This window comes from Myotis davidii, unplaced genomic scaffold (assembly GCF_000327345.1).
Source record: "Myotis davidii unplaced genomic scaffold, ASM32734v1 scaffold575, whole genome shotgun sequence".
Lineage (NCBI taxonomy): Eukaryota > Metazoa > Chordata > Mammalia > Chiroptera > Vespertilionidae > Myotis > Myotis davidii.
In genome coordinates, this window is record NW_006290306.1 from 6,872,473 (window position 1) to 6,888,369 (window position 15,897).

General features: G+C 40.1%; 1 protein-coding gene across 2 annotated transcripts in view; it reads left to right on the forward strand.

Annotated features, from left to right (window-relative positions):
* NYAP2 (neuronal tyrosine-phosphorylated phosphoinositide-3-kinase adaptor 2) overlaps window positions 1–15,897 on the forward strand; it is a 206,152-nt gene that overhangs the window by 111,148 nt on the left and 79,107 nt on the right. The window lies entirely within an intron of this gene.

Genomic DNA, 15,897 nt, shown 5'->3' on the forward strand with positions numbered 1-15,897 from the left:
CTCCGCCCAAACTCGGGTCTGTGGAGGACAGGCTTTCCTTTGCCACCACCTGCCGCCACCACCAGGCTCAGGGCACGGCCTCACCACCTGGGTCCCGCCTGTGGCCCGGTGCTTCGGTGACCTGATGCCTCCGCCCGGGCTCTCAGGCCCAGTGCTCTGTGCTTCTCTCACCTTCTGATCCCATGGCCTCTAGGTCCAGAATGGCGGGAACACGCCCAGAAACTGCCTGAGGATAGCGAGGGCTTCCTTTCTGTTCTTCCCATGCGGCTCCCTGGATGCGGGGTCCAGCCCCAGCAGGTACAGGGGTTCCCAAAGGTGTGGACGGAGTCTGCAAAGAAGGAATGACACGGAAGCAGCGTAGTCAGGTTCACTCTCTGTTCTGTTACATCTGTATTTATACCATTTGGTCCTATAAACATGCCTCTATAATCACATCATGGTATGTTTTGGGTCCTCATTGACAAATCCCATCTCCATCTAGTTCTGTTGATTTTAATCCTATCCATTCTATTCCAAAGTTTAGGGCGTTTCTTATCTCCATTCCAAGGTTAGTCTATTGTTCTATTAAACTACAAGGAAGTAACTGAAGGAGATGATCCTAAGTGAAGATTATGTAGTTTAGGCATAATTGTGATTGTTCGTAGTTAAGGTGATTAACTACCTGCCTGGCACTTAGTTAAGGGCTTTTACTGATTTATTCCCTTCCTTAATCCTGTTAACCCTTTGCGGTCCAATTTTATTTTCTGAATTCACAGTCTGGTTCGAATTGAAAGTCCTTCCTGTCTTGGTTGCAGTAGTTCAGATGGGCAGGAAGGAGTGGGGGTGGGCATGTGGGTTACTGGTGCTTTTTCCTACTTGTTTTGTCAGTCGTGAGTCTCACTTGTTGGTAAATAGTTAGAAATTGCATGTGTTTTGGTTCTCCTTTCAATGGTAAATTCACTGGGGGAAAGAACAGTCTCTCACTGCTTTGTGTGGGTGTATGACAAATGATACATGAATGAGGAAAACAATCTTCCCATTCGAATCTGTTTACGGAAATACATAGAAATAAAACGAGAAAATTTTCCTGTGGCTTCCTACTCTTTCTAAGAGCATTGCCATATGCATCCAATGTCTCAATGATCTCCAGGACTCAGGAATTTGGGATTTTGTTTCAAGCAGCGTGGCGGCTCTAGGCCATTGGAAAGCTCTCATTTTCTGATCTAAGCACTGTGTATTGTAGGCTGATTATCTGATGTTTTTAGGACATGGGTTTGATTGCAAAGGATCCTTATCTCCAAGGTAACACTTGATGGTTCTATTGGCAGAGAACAGTTTGTCTGCCCTGTGTGGGCCTTTCTGCTATTTGAAAAGCATTATGGGAGCAAATTTACTTGAGGACATTCAGAGTTGGGGAGATGGAAGAGGCAATTCTGTTCCCAATTACCTTGTATGCTTGTTCTGTATAGTTTGAACCTGCAGAGCACCCAGGACACACCCCAAACCTTGTTCCTGTTAAGATTAGAATCTCCTCCTGTGTCCTGCCTGCTTGTACATTTCCAGCACCAAGGATTTTGTAGTTACTTTCTCTGCCTAAACTACCAGCATGATTTGAGTGAACTAGGACTGCATCTTATCTCCTATTTTAATGACAAGCTTTTGCTGCTTTTCATAGTACGATGAGTTTTTTCTACATGGATCACAGATAAGCTGTCTGATGGTCAGACAGGGTCAACCCATTTAGCTTCATTGCAAAATATTTCTGAAATGAAATTAATAAAGGTGTTCAGAATGAATGAGCAATATGAAAGCTTGAATCCTTTTATTTGTAACTGTAACATTCTAATTGTATTTGAAAACACGCACTGTGCTTAGAGCTGGGGCTTCAAAACTGAGGAAGACAAATGTGATTTTCCAATCTAGGGGAGGAGAAGGACATCCAACAATTAGTCACACCGGTGCACATGCCCCTAGAAGTGGTGCCACAAAAAAGGGGAGAATGCCAGTGGAGAATATTTTTAGATTGAATTTCTGGGAAAGAGATCCCTGAATGAAAATATAACCAAGACCTAAGGGTAACTAGGAGGCAATGAGGAGTGTGAAGGGGTCTGGAAAATTGCTTTTTTGGTCTGAATCACGGAAAGAGAAGCTTCTGGAATTACAGAGTTATCAAAGGGATGAGTATTGTAAGATGTGGCTGAAAAAAAGAGATTTTAGCCTCATGATGGAAGGCCTTATTTTTTCTAGTAATTATGAGGAAGCCTTGCCAGGTTTTGAGCAGAGGTGGAGGAGTGGGTTCATGATATGGTCAGAGCTAATTGATTATAGTAATTACAACTTTATGTATGAAGGGTCTGATCAGGCATCCTAACCATTTTTATTATCACAAAGCAGGGGATTTCTGGGTGTGTAGGAAATAGACAGATATATGAATGTATTCATAATACATATGCTATACATTTTATGTTTGTACTAGAGGCCCAGTGCACAAAAATTTGTGCACCCAGGGGTGTCCCTCAGCCTGGACTGTGCCCTCTTGCAGTCCAGCAGCCCTCGGGGGATGTCCACCTGCCAGCTTAGTGCTGCCAAGGGGGTGGAGAGGCTCCCGCTACCACTGCTGTGCTCGCAGCCCTCAGCCTGGCTTGTGGCTGAGCAGAGCTCCCCCTGTGGGAGTGCACTGACCATCAGGGGGCAACTCTTGCGTTGAGTGTCTTCCCCCTGGTGGTTGTTCACCATTAGGGTCAATTTGCATATTACCCTTTTATTATATAGGATATACATATCCATACATGTGTGTATGTATGTGTGTGTGTGTATGTGTGTGTGTGTGTGTATACCTTCCTATGTATTTATACACACATACAAGAGTATGTGTATACACATAGAAATAGAAATTTAAATCTGAAAATATACTTTGAGGTTAGGTTTAGAGCATTTATCTACATTCCCATTTTTGTTACTCAAAACGTCTGCAAGTTTAAGATTAACTGTTAGGTTAAGATTCCAAGCTGATGTTGAGATAGATGTTTCAGGTCTGAGTAAGAAAATACTTGTAGGGAATAATCTAGGGAAATACAGACTGGATAACCTCTCGTATGTTTACATTCATATCATCCAAACGACTTTTGTTATAAAGAAAGGAAAACAAACCTAAGTCTAAAACTGAAGCCACATAATAACCTCTGCATTTTCCTAACTGCTTGAATAATAGAAGGCTAAATCTTAACTGGCTCATGAATTCATGCAAGGTAAGGAAGGCTCCAGGACTGCTCATGTGGCCCACCATGGCCCTGCCTGTTCAGAGCCCCATCTCTGAAATGCCTGTGGATTAAAAAGAACAGCCGAATAATATGAGAAAGAAAAAGAGCAAAGCTGACCTGAGGCCTTAGGTTCAAAAGTTAAGCTCTGCTCTCTCATTGTCCAGTGCTGCTTTGCTTGTATTCTCAAAGAACTCAGAACCAAAAGATCAGTGTCTATTCCTCCTGGTCAGTGAGGTTCAAACTCCCCTGGCTTTGATGGGGGCATTTTCCTCATCTGAATTTAGAGATAAATGGAATCTATATAGATTACTAAAGACGAATTATAGTATTATTAGGACTAAGTACAAATTGTGCTCAAATAAAAGGAAATCCTTTCTCTTTCCAAGCATGCTCTACAAAAAATGGAGGGTACATTATACCAGCATAATGGGATTGCTATAATATCCAATCACATAAACATAAAAATCATTTTAAAACTCTAAATGTTCATTACATGCATATGGCATAAAACTTAAGGATATCTTTAAGATGAGCCACCTCATGTTCTGGAAATATTCTCTCTCTCTCTTTCTCTCTCTCTCTCTCTCTTTCTCTCTCTCTCTCTCTCTTTTAATCTAGTCACACTTTTCCTAAATTTGAGAAGCCTAGAAAATAACCCCCAAATGTCATTTTGCAAAACTTAAGGTTTGGAAAAAAGGGAGTTAATCTGTTGCGTTTTCTGCCTTGGCCTACATATGCTGTGATCTACATCTTTCATTTTCTCTTTTGTTTTGATTTTAATTGTATTTTAAAATTAAAACTCACCCAAGGAAAATAATCTTTTTTTTCCAACGTAAGCTGATAAAAAACAAAGAATGCCAACACTGAAATGTTAATATTCAGAAAATTCCAAAGCCTATATAATTTTAAAGGAAAGATTGTCATCTTTCAAAATAAATTTCATTATGTGGTTATACATAGGATACAAACTTAATACAAAAGGAAATTGAAATATCGATCTCATAGTTCAGTGAACATAAAATCTATGTATATTTAGGCAATCACTCATTTTATAATTTCCCAGTACTGGTATGGTCTCTAGCATTGGCACCATTAATTTTTATAGCTAGTATTAAATGTTAAGTATATGTGAAAGCTTATGCTTTCATTGCCTGTCTTCCAACATAGGGATATTTTTTATGAATACTAATAATAATTGATAATGATATTGCTTTTACATATTAAGCCCTTTCTGTGGCCCAGGTAGTACTCAAATACTTCGTATGTAGTGTCTTTTATTTTAGTTTATTTTTTTGGTGGGGTGGAGGTGAGGGTACGGGTGAGGGTTGGGGGGAGAAGTGCTCTGGGTCCTGGATCTTGAGGGTATTTCTGTAGTGTCTTTTAAATCCGCATGACATCCTGTGAATAAGCATCATTATACCCATTAAACAGTTGAGTTCAAAGAGACTTAAAAAGGTTAGAGTTTACCTTCCCATGGTTATATAGCTAATAAATCAGGATTGAAATTTAGGCTAATTTGACCCATGTAAGAATATGGGTAATGTGTGCATGTGTTGTTGTTTTTTTAATAGGTAAAACACCCTTACTATATATTTGTAAAACAAATAAGCACTGTCTATAAAGACAAATTAATTCTTTGATATTATGGCTACCAGAGTCAGATCACCTGGGTTCAAAGCCAGCTTCTACCACATAAACAAATAATTCAATTTCTCTATAATGTAATTAAAATGCTTATAGAATAGGATTTATAGTAGTATTAACTCATAGGGATATTGTGGGGATTAAATGAAATAATCTCCCAAAAGTAATGTATTCCATACATGGTAGCTATTATTATTACTACTAGAGGGTCAGTGTATGAATTTGTGCACCTTGAAAGGAACTGTGGGCCACAGCCCATCCTCCACACCCCTGCCTGGGCCCTCCCACCACGGCCTCTGGTCCCCTGTCTGCCAGCAGTCCTGCTCCCACTGCCACAGCTCCCACTCACTGATGGTGCCGGCCCCGATTGCACCCCCTGACAGCGCCAAGGAATTGGGACTGGTGCTGGGCCCTGGCAGTGGGTGCAAGCAGCGGCTCTGGCACCAGCAGCAGGTGTGAGCCGGGCCAGCGCCCGCAGCAGGTGCGAGTGCTGGGCGGGACCGTGGTGCATGGCAGCAAAGAATTTTCAGTAACCACCAGAGGCTCACCCCGATGACAGCGACTGGCACCCCACCTTGGTCTGGCACCCCTGCTCACCTGCTCCACCAACCCACAGCGGCCAATGCCCATCATGTTCTGTGCTCTGCCGCCTGCTGCTGAAGCCCACCATGTTCCGTGTGCACCCCCTGGTAGTCAGCGCACGTCATAGCTACTGGTTGTTTGGTTGTTTAGTCTATTTGCATATTAGCCTTTTATTATATAGGACTAGAGGCCCGTTGCATGAAGAGATTCATGCAATAGGCCTTCCTTCCCCTGGCCGCTGGCACAAGTTTTCCTCTGGCACCTGGAACCCAGGCCGCAGCGGAGACGCCAAGCCTCTTCAGTCTTCAGTCATCTTTAGTCTTCAGTTGTCTTCAGTCTCCACTCAGGCTGGAGCCTTCAGTCTTCACTCCGTTCCTGCATATGCAAATTAACTGCCATCTTTGTTGGGTTAATTTGCATACGCATCCTGATTGGCTTGTGAGTGTAGTGGAGTGACACCAATTTGCCTGTTTCTCTTTTATTAGTGTAGATTATTATTTTTATTACTACTACTATTATTATTACTGTATTTCCATTAGAGAAGATGTAAGCCCACATCAACACAACCTGAATGAAGCTGAATGAAATGTTTTCTGGCTCTGTAATTCCATGCTGCTTCCTCTGTGTTCTCAAATACTTTAAAAGATCACAAACATTTCTATCTTTATAGCTCCACCAGGACAAACTTATAGGGGATAATCCCCAGTAGACAGGATCTAAGGCACTGCAGGAATCCAGCTTCTACAGACCTGACTGCTCAGGGACAGGGGAAATGTTCCAATCGTTAATCGGATTTTTCTCCCAACTTACTTTCCGTCAACATAATATCCTCCTGGGTAGAATCCAAATTAAATGAGCTTCTGTTGGGTGCTCAGCATCCTGCATTTTCCATGGCTACTTTTTTTTGTTGTCAAATGTTTTCCCCTCATGACTCAGAAAATTAGCTTATTTGGTAATTTCCTTTCTCTGTAGGTAGTGATGCTGTGAGCGATAGCTACTATGTACTGATTTAAAATTTGTGCAAAGGGAGAAAGAGTTATAGCCAGTGGTTTAATAACTCAACTATCTCTAAGGTTTAAATAAGTATATTGCTTTCCCTGGCTTGGACTTCCTAAGTATCATTTGATTGACCACTAGGTGGAGGTGATTGGTGCACAGAGATAAAACCAAGAGAGTTCTAAGTTTGGGGAACTTGTAGTACTGTAGACATATAACTTTATTTAGGTTATTTTCCTAAATAAAGCTAGTCTTTAAGTATTGCTAAAGACTCTACAGAGATCAATTTTCATTTAAAAAGAAAAACATTGAAAATGGAGAGAAGAGCACTAGCCAGTTTGGCTCAGTGGATAGAGCATTGGCCTGCAGACTGAAGGGTCCTGGGTTCCATTCCGGTCAAGGGCACATGTCCAGGTTGTGGGCTTGATCCCCAATGGGGGGCGTGCGGTGGCAACCAATCAATGGTTTTTTTCTCTTCATTGATATTTCTATCTCTCTCTCCCTCTCCCTTCCTTTCTGGAATAGTAAAATACATTAAAAAAAGAAAATAGAGAGAAGGAAAAAAATCTGAAGGAATATACGAGAAAGCATCAAAAAATGTAAATCATTATGCATTGGTAGTTTATCGTTTAAAGGCAATTATATATAGTAATTACTGAACAAATGCCTATTGGGAACAACTTTCTCTATTAAGTTTGTTTGGGGTTTTAGAAAGATGAGCCGATTCTGCCATATAGTCTTTAATAAAGAGAGACGCTGATAACCAAGGACAAGATAGGAAACGAGGAAGGTTACAAGAAAGAAAGAAATGGAGCACAAATGAAATAAAAAGAAAACTATGAGGAAAGGAAGCAGTGACACCTTAATAGGGCCTTTAAAGCTGGGGAGGTTTTTGTTTGGGTCAGGTGATGGAAGAGGAGAAGAAAGTGTCAGAGCAAAGTCTGAACACGTACACATCTGAGAAGTGTGGGAAACGGTGGTGGTTTGGTTTGGCCAGAAGAAAGAGTATGAAGAATGCCAAGGGAGAAAAGCATGGAGATTATGTTTGGCTGTGATAGGATGTCTGGCACGCTACTATAGTAGTTCTTTACTACCACAGAGACATCCCAGTATGGTGTCTGTTTCACACACACCAAGGATGAGGGTATAAAGTTTTAAGGTACGTTTGTTTCTTATTTCCTACACTCGTGACATTGTTTTAAATGGCTTTGCTATATTAAGCTTTGCATCAACAACAAAAATGTTCTTTTTTTTTCCTAGTAAATAATTGTTATAACCTCAAAATTAATGGTCTGGGAAAATGTTTACAAAGTCATTAAACCTTAAGTGTTATATCTTGCAGGATCTAACTTGTGAATTCTGTCTGCCCTGTGTTCCTTCATGCCCCCCTTGGATATTTCCTTAGTGCGAGGGAACTTAAAAGAGGACCATTTAATGCCTCAGTTAATTTTTCTGGACTTCTTTTTTGGCAGGTAAAATATTTAACCTGCCTCACAATGTCAACTCATGAGTAATGTTGAAAATTGGTCCATTGACCCCTCTCTCACCCTTACCTTCATTTCTTTTGTTATTATCCCTCAGATGCCTCATCATTTTCCTCCCCCTTAATTCAAATAATGCCTACAGAAATGGCAAATTATGGGTATGTTCTTGACTCTTTATAGTCACTGGAGGATATCTGAAATACTGAATGCTGACTCAGAGAATGCAAAGGTCTACCAATTCACTGGACAGTGAATGAGTATTTATCAAGAACCTGTGAGTTTCTAGTCACTTTATACAGATAATTTAGCAAAGATAAAAACAAACAGGAAACCACTGCTCTCAAGTGGGGAAAATACATACGCTGGTACCTAGAAGCTTACATAAAGAGAAGATAAGTGCCCAGTGTAATAAAAGCAAACTGGGTGGTCATGAAAGACTTGTCCAAAGAAGTGTCTTTTATGCTTATGTGAGTGCTACAAAGAAGCCAGCTAGTTATAGTTTATCAATATCATACAAAAAATAGAGCTATATCATAAAGCAGTAAAAACATTTTATTTAGGACAATTGCTATAGGGGAAAATACATCTCAGTATAGAAATGGCTCAATTCCAAATACAGGATGAGCAAGTGGGGATTTATAGCCAAGCAACAGGAGGGGATCAGTAGATAGAAAATTACTAAAAGGAAACATCAGGTGTATGGGGGTTCTGGCTAAACCAACTTAATGGGATCCTTGCTGAAGACATGCCTGTGTGATCAGACATCACCAGTGGGATGGTGGAGCAAGAAGACCTGGATCGGATATAGAAGGTGATCAGATAGAGAGGGTGAGGGTTTCTGGTTAAACTTACTTAGCAAGGTTATTGCTAAGACTGGATTTTACACTGATGGGCCTACAGGAAGGTTCAGAACCCTGACTAAAGTTTGGTCAAACAAATATTTTTTTGTCATTTATGGAACCTAATATTTTAACACATTGGCCAGTAGGGATCATCCCTGCACAACATTCCTCTGCTTGATAGACACATTACCTCCAGATATTTTCCCTACTCCTTCTAGACTTACGTAAAATATGTAATGGCAGGTGGAATCTGAGTGTAGTCAAGGAAATTCCCACAGCCCAGCTACTATTTCTGTCCTTTACAATGTCTAAAGAGAATCCCACCAGTGCAGGAGGGGAGTGATCTGGAAATATGATACTGCCTTGGCATGGAAATATCAAACTAGATATTATGATAAACATTGTGAACAAAGGGCTGTGTCTCCTTAGGAATGTTTGCTACTTTCCCAGACAGGCTCCCATGAGGTGGTGTTGCTGTGGTGAATTTGCCCTGGTACAGGACTAGCCTTCAATCTATAAGCTCAGAAACTACATCTCGTCAGGTATCTAGAGTATCTAAGATGTCACAATAACCAGCTCAAAAGAGATGGGCACAGGTCTTGGTCTGTTTGGGTTGCTATAACAGAATCCGATACTGGGTAACTTATATACAACAGAAATTCGTTTCTTACAATTCTGGAAGTTGGAAGTCCTAGATCAGGGTGCCAGCACAGTTGGGTTCTGATGAGAGTTTGCTTCCAGGCTTTAAATTGTTGACATCTCACTGTGTCCTCACACGGTGGAGGGAATAGGAAGCTCTTGGAGTCTCTTTTATTAGAGAATTAATTCATTCATGAGGGCCACACCCTTATGATCTAATCACTTCCCCAATGCCCCTGTGAATTTGGGAGGGATGCAAACATTCAGATCAAAGCAGTATATAAAATTGAATTCTACTTTGCTTGTTTCTAGTGAAAATATTCATACAGAAGACATGTATAATATTTTGGAAAATTATTAAAAGATTTCTTGCCCTGGCCAGTGCGGCTTAGTTGGTTGGGCATAGTCCAGTGCACTGAAGGTTTGATTCTCCACTCAGGGCACATGCCTGGGTTGTGGGTTCCATTCATGATAGGGAGCATGCAGGAGGCACCTGATCAATGTTTCCCTCTCACATTGATGTTTTTCTTTCTCTCTCTCTCCCTCTCTTCCTCTCTCTCTACAAATCAACCAATCAATCTATCAATCAATCAATAGAAGGTTTTTTGGTGGATCTGAACTTAGAACACAAATTCATAAGAATCATATATGTAGAGGTTTCAGGCTCTACTAGCATGCGGGGTCCTGCACAACTGACTTATAACAAAGGACCACATCCTCTGGGCACTGCTGCGAGTGGGATCATGTTTTGCTCTGAGTCTCTGAGCTGGAAAGCTCCCCCCTGGTTTTTCTTCCTTTACATATCTTAATATCTTTGATCTGCTTTCAATTCAGTCTTTTTGACTAGAAAGTACATACTCCCTTTTTATATCTCTTCTCTGAGTCATTCTGGGGTGATTTTATAATACTCAGAAGGCAATCTTACTTCCTTAATTTCTCCATTCTGGAAGGATGCTTTCTGTTTCCTTGGGGTGCACACTGTAGCTCTATGAAAATAACAATGGCATTTTCTATGAGATATCCAGGAAAACAGGAAATTAATTTGGGGATTTTTTCCCAGCTATCCATTGCTGTGTAATAAACCAGCCCCAAATGCTATGGTTTTAAAAACAGCAACAATTTATTATTTCTTATCATTCTGTGAGTTGACTTATCTTGTATGGGTGGCTCTTCCAATCTGTGTGACATTGGTTGAGGTCTGTTATTTGGCTGCATTCAGCTGGTAGTTGGATTAGTTGGAAGTTCCAAGAAGTCTTCACTTATGTGTCTGGGCTGCCTTTAACCACCATATGGCCTCTTCAGATGACTAAGTTGAGCTTCATCATAGGACGTTGGTCTAAGAGATCTTGGCAATTGGCTTTGAAGATAAAAGGAGTGAAAGCTGTCAGTTCTCTTAAGTATAAGACTCAGTATCACTTATGCCACATGCTATTGGTCAAGGCCATTCCTGATTTGAGGAGAGCAAGATAGACTCTATCTATTGAGAGCTAGCATGCATACCAGGAGGGAAGAATTTGAGGGTGGCTTTCTTCAAAGACTGTCTATCACAATGTGGCTCCTAGCCACACTATTTCCTACAAGCACAATACTGTCACCCTTTGTGGACATGTCTCTTTGCATTACAACATCAGCTTAACACCTGGTATTTCATCATCTAAATCATGCTCATGTGCCACAAGGCTTCTGTGGCAAAGGTGTTTGAACTAAAAGTACAATTTACCTGCTCTGCAAATCTGACATAGACTGGTGGGTCAGGAATAGGGAAACTGCAATGTACAGTTCAAAGTGGGGGCTGGAGATCAGGGAGGCACATAGAAGTCACCAGCTCATTTGCACACCTATACCCAGTTCTGCCTATTGCAAGGACAGAGAACATTTACTGATGAAGGCTCAGTTCTGCTCCCTAGTTTTGATTCTTTGTGGCTTTTGGCTTTGCTCTCTGAGATCTTAGATCTGCTCTCCAAGCTATCCTTTCTTGGCCATAAGAAATGACCTGTATCTGAGCTAAATCTGAGGATTTTTCTTAGTTCTTTTCCAGCCCTTGAAAGGGGCCCAAAGGCTTTTTTAAAATTTAAATTTGAACCTTTTCTGCCCCTTTTAGACAAAGTTGCCAAAGCCCTTTTATAATTTTTGTGGTTTTCCTGTGAGTCAAATTATACTCTGTTTTTCATTAGACAAAAGACAGAAACAGAAATTATGTTGAGTCAGGCCTGTCTCTTCTTAGGATTGTGGTCAGGGTGTTGGGGAACATTTGTTAGATTCTTAAAAGTCAGAGTTCTCAATAAGGTCTCTAATAGCCATACCCTTAGCTTGATTATTACTCCAAGATTACATTTTACTGGCTGAGCTCTGGATTTGACCCTTGTCATGTGGCTATTTTTCACTTTGAAAACCTTTAGCTGCTCAGAGAAGGCTTCATGGCAAGTCCTGTGTTGAAACTATTTCCTTTCATTTTTGCTTGAGAACTGAATAGCTGCTCCCTTTATCCCCCTTTCTATCTTGCAATCCTTTATCATGCATGGCTCAACAAGCCAGCGAACACACTCACATTCTTCCAGAACCCTCCTTAGTTGGGTCCACAATTTCATTGGGTACATTTTACAGTCGCTACAGTACACAGATAATTGTCTTGCTTTGTTTTTTTCTTCTTAATGAAGTATGACATAGCTCTCCTTCTTTTCAGCTTCTGATCATAGCAATTTCCTCAGCAAATGTCTGCCTCCAAACAGTGTCCTCACTGTCTTTCAGGCTTCTGCCACTGCCCAGGCCCAAAGTCAAAGACAAGTGTTAGATTTTTTTATGGGAGCACCAACCTGCCACCACCAGTTTCAGATGGGTATACACGAATTACAAACTACCTCCAAATTTAGGGACACAAAATCAATGATCATATTTGTTCATAATTCTGTGGGTTAAGAATTTAGTACAGTATGGTGGGGATGACATGTCACTGGTCAAAAGTGTCTGCTCGGTCACCTGAGAATCCCAGACAGCTGGAGACTGACTGTTTCAACTTAACTGGGGTCATATTCTGCAGTTTCATATTCATGATTGATTGAGGTGTGACTTTTTAAAATATATTTTTATTGATTTCAGAGAGGGAGAGAGAGATAGAAATATCAATGATGAGAGAGAATCATCAACGGCTGCCTCTGCATGCCCCACACTGGGGATTGAGCCTGCAACCCAAGAATGTGCCCTGACCAGGAATCAAACCTTGACCTCCTGGTTCATAGGTCGACACTCAACCACTGAGCCATGCCAGCCAGGTGACTGAGGGTTTTTTTTTGTTTGTTTGTTTTGTTTTTGTTGTTCTTTTCCATGGTTATCTGGGGCTTCCTCACAGCTTGGTGATCTCAAAGTAGGCAGACTTCTTTCATGGTGCCTGGCTTCCTTTGGGGGAAGGTGAAAGCTGCCAAACTGAAGGGAGAAGAAATAGACTCTACCACTGGAGGGATGGAAAAATATGCACGTGCAGAGAGGGGAAGAATGGACAGAGCTTGCAGAAGACTATCAACCACAGATTTTTCTGCTTTAGGATTGTTCAAACATTCCTCATCATAACCTGCAATAAGAGATATGCGAGACCTAGAAATATCTCTATACTTGTAAATTAATATTATTTCAAGAAACAACATTTACCCTTATCACATGAAATGCACTCATATTTTCTAACCTATTTTAATTCATTTTTTCAAAATGTTGGTTATAAAACTCAAAATTTATGTTATAACTATTGAGATGAGTAATTCAAAACACAGTGGTTCTAATTAAAGTTTCTGACTGTCTATATGATAAAAGTGAATATCAATAAAAGTATACTCCATAATAATTTGCCAAATTTTACAGCTTGACTGAGGCAAAGAAAAGATAATCATGTTTTCTAGCTCAGGTCAAGATTTTTTCAGTCCCACTGGACTTAAAAACCACATTGTTAAGCACATTCCATGTCTTACCTTGTTTCCACCCAAACTTTGATGTGAGTTCTCTGTTTATATTGTCACTAGATCCAGGACAAAAACAAAAGTCCTACAACTGCAAGCCCAATTATCACACTTTCTTGTTACTTCTGTAATAGACTAAGGGCATCTGCAAGTTCCATCCTTTTACAAACACTTTCATTTAAAAAAAGAAAAAGAAACTATTTTGCAGATGGCATTGTGGGACTTGTGACTGTGAAAATGAAAACATCCCTGAGACCCTTGGAATCATGAGTTGTGAAACAAGAGTTATTGTGAGCACAATTCTGCTGAAAAGTGGGAAACCTGTCTCTCACTTTGCAGAATCAGCCAGTTCTAGTATCCAACAGTGTGGACCTTACTTCTCTCCATTGGACTCTATTTCCTGATTTGAATGACCTCTTTCAATATACAGTGGGGCCTTGATTTACAAGTTTAATTCATTCTGAGACTGAGCTCCTTAAAGGGCTCGTTAACTCAAATTACTCTATCAACTCAAAGCAAAAAATCAGCTGAGAGACAGCTGGTATCTCAAAAAACTCGTCAGTCGGGACACTCGTAAGTCAAGGCCCCACTGTACCTTTATAAATAGAGCTAAAAGCTGTGGTTCCATCATCATTGCGTGGGCAAAGAAGACCTTTTAAATAATACTTGATGCCATATAATGAGATCAAAAATAATGTAACCACAGCCTTTTTCCTTTGTTTTTAAAGATATAAAGGACTGGGGACTGTGTTGGGAGGAAGGGTGAAAAGGTGAAGGGATTAAGCAAAAAAACAAACAAACTCAGGCACAAACAACAGTATGGTGATTACTATCTTTTGTCTCTTATCACTTCTTGGCTCAATAACATCCACAGATACAATAGTCTAGTTTTGAATTACACATTTTTAAAAATCCTCACCTGAGGATATATTTTAATTGATTTTAGAGAGAGAGAAAAGGGGGAGGGAGAGAGAGAGAGAGAGAGATATTTGAGAGGAAACATTGATTGACTGGCTGACTGGTTGCCTCTCTTAGGCACCATGACTAGGGAGCAAACCTGAAACCTAGGTATGTGCCTTGACCTGGAAATGAACCCACAAATTTTTGGTGCAGGTGACAACATTCCAATCAATTGAATTACACCTGCCAGGGCTACACTTTTTTAAAATAAGGAAAATTTTATTTCAGAAGGCTCGGTTGACAAGGAACATAGTAGCTTTCCAAAATTAACTGTGAAAAACAGATCATCTGGGCCTGACTGAAAGCCATGCCTAACCTTTGTTCCCAGATATCGCCTTTCAAAAATGTCACTTTCTGCTTATTCAATGTTACTGTCATTCTATTATTTTAAGCATTAAAATTCGTGTTCTGGAGCTGAAGGGGAATTATTGCTTCTATCTTCGGGCTTATTAGAAATAATTTAAAATTCATTCAATAGCAATAAAAATAACCTTTACTTGTGGTTGAATGTTAAAATTTGCATATTAGTAGCACTTCTATACACACACACACACACACATATATATATATATATATTATCTCAAGACTATTTTAAGTACCTTATAAAGAAACAGCTTTCTAAACATGAATTTTTCTTTAATTATTAATTCCTAGAGTGAGGGTTAAGTACAATTAATTTTGTGAAAATGTTGCTTAAAATTTCAGACTTTGCCTTATATGCGTAATTTTTAAAATAGCATATATTTTTAAACACTTGAAATAAAAATTGTTTGCTCCCTAAATTATTTACTCAGTATTTGGACTAAGGTAAAACCAGATGATAAATGGCAAGTGGAGAAAAAAATCAGATCATTAGAAACATAAATATTTTCCTCTTCTGATTTTTCACAAATGATCACTTGTCACTCACTTAGCTTTACAGGGTCTTTACATAAGGCTCAAAATTATGATATTGTAAGGGAGATATGGAATAGGAAGCAGATGATGCCTGGGAAAAATTTGTCCCAATATTAAAGGAATGAATCTGTTTATTCATCCCAATCATCTATAATTGACTTACATCTCACTCTCTATATAATCCTAAACAATCTCATTTCAAATTTGGAACAATTCAGAACAATAGGACTAGGAAACAAAATGTGCTTGAATTATGAGTGCCTGCATTAGGCTCTTTTCAGCACCCAGGGAAAGGGAGAGGGAAGAAGTTTGCCTATGTGATGAAGCATTTCCTGCATAAGGTTGGTTGGAGAATTGCTTCAGCTGGTGGGTAGCAGAATAGAGAGAAGTGAGGAGTCAATATGCTAAAGCAAATGAGATCAGCAAACGAAAACATCCAGAAAATGAGTCGGACTCCAATGGCAAATGCCTTGGCACAATCCAGAGGCTGCAGAGTCAACTGGAGAAGAACCATGGTAACAGGTGGTGTATAGTGAGGGTGCTCCTGGGTGAGTACCTAGGAAGAGCATCTCTGTGTTCAGCTGCAATGTGCTCTCTGTAAAATGGTTTCAGGGGGCGAGGAGGTGTAGGGCAGGAACAGGGAGAAATTTAATGTAAAGACCGGGAAAGA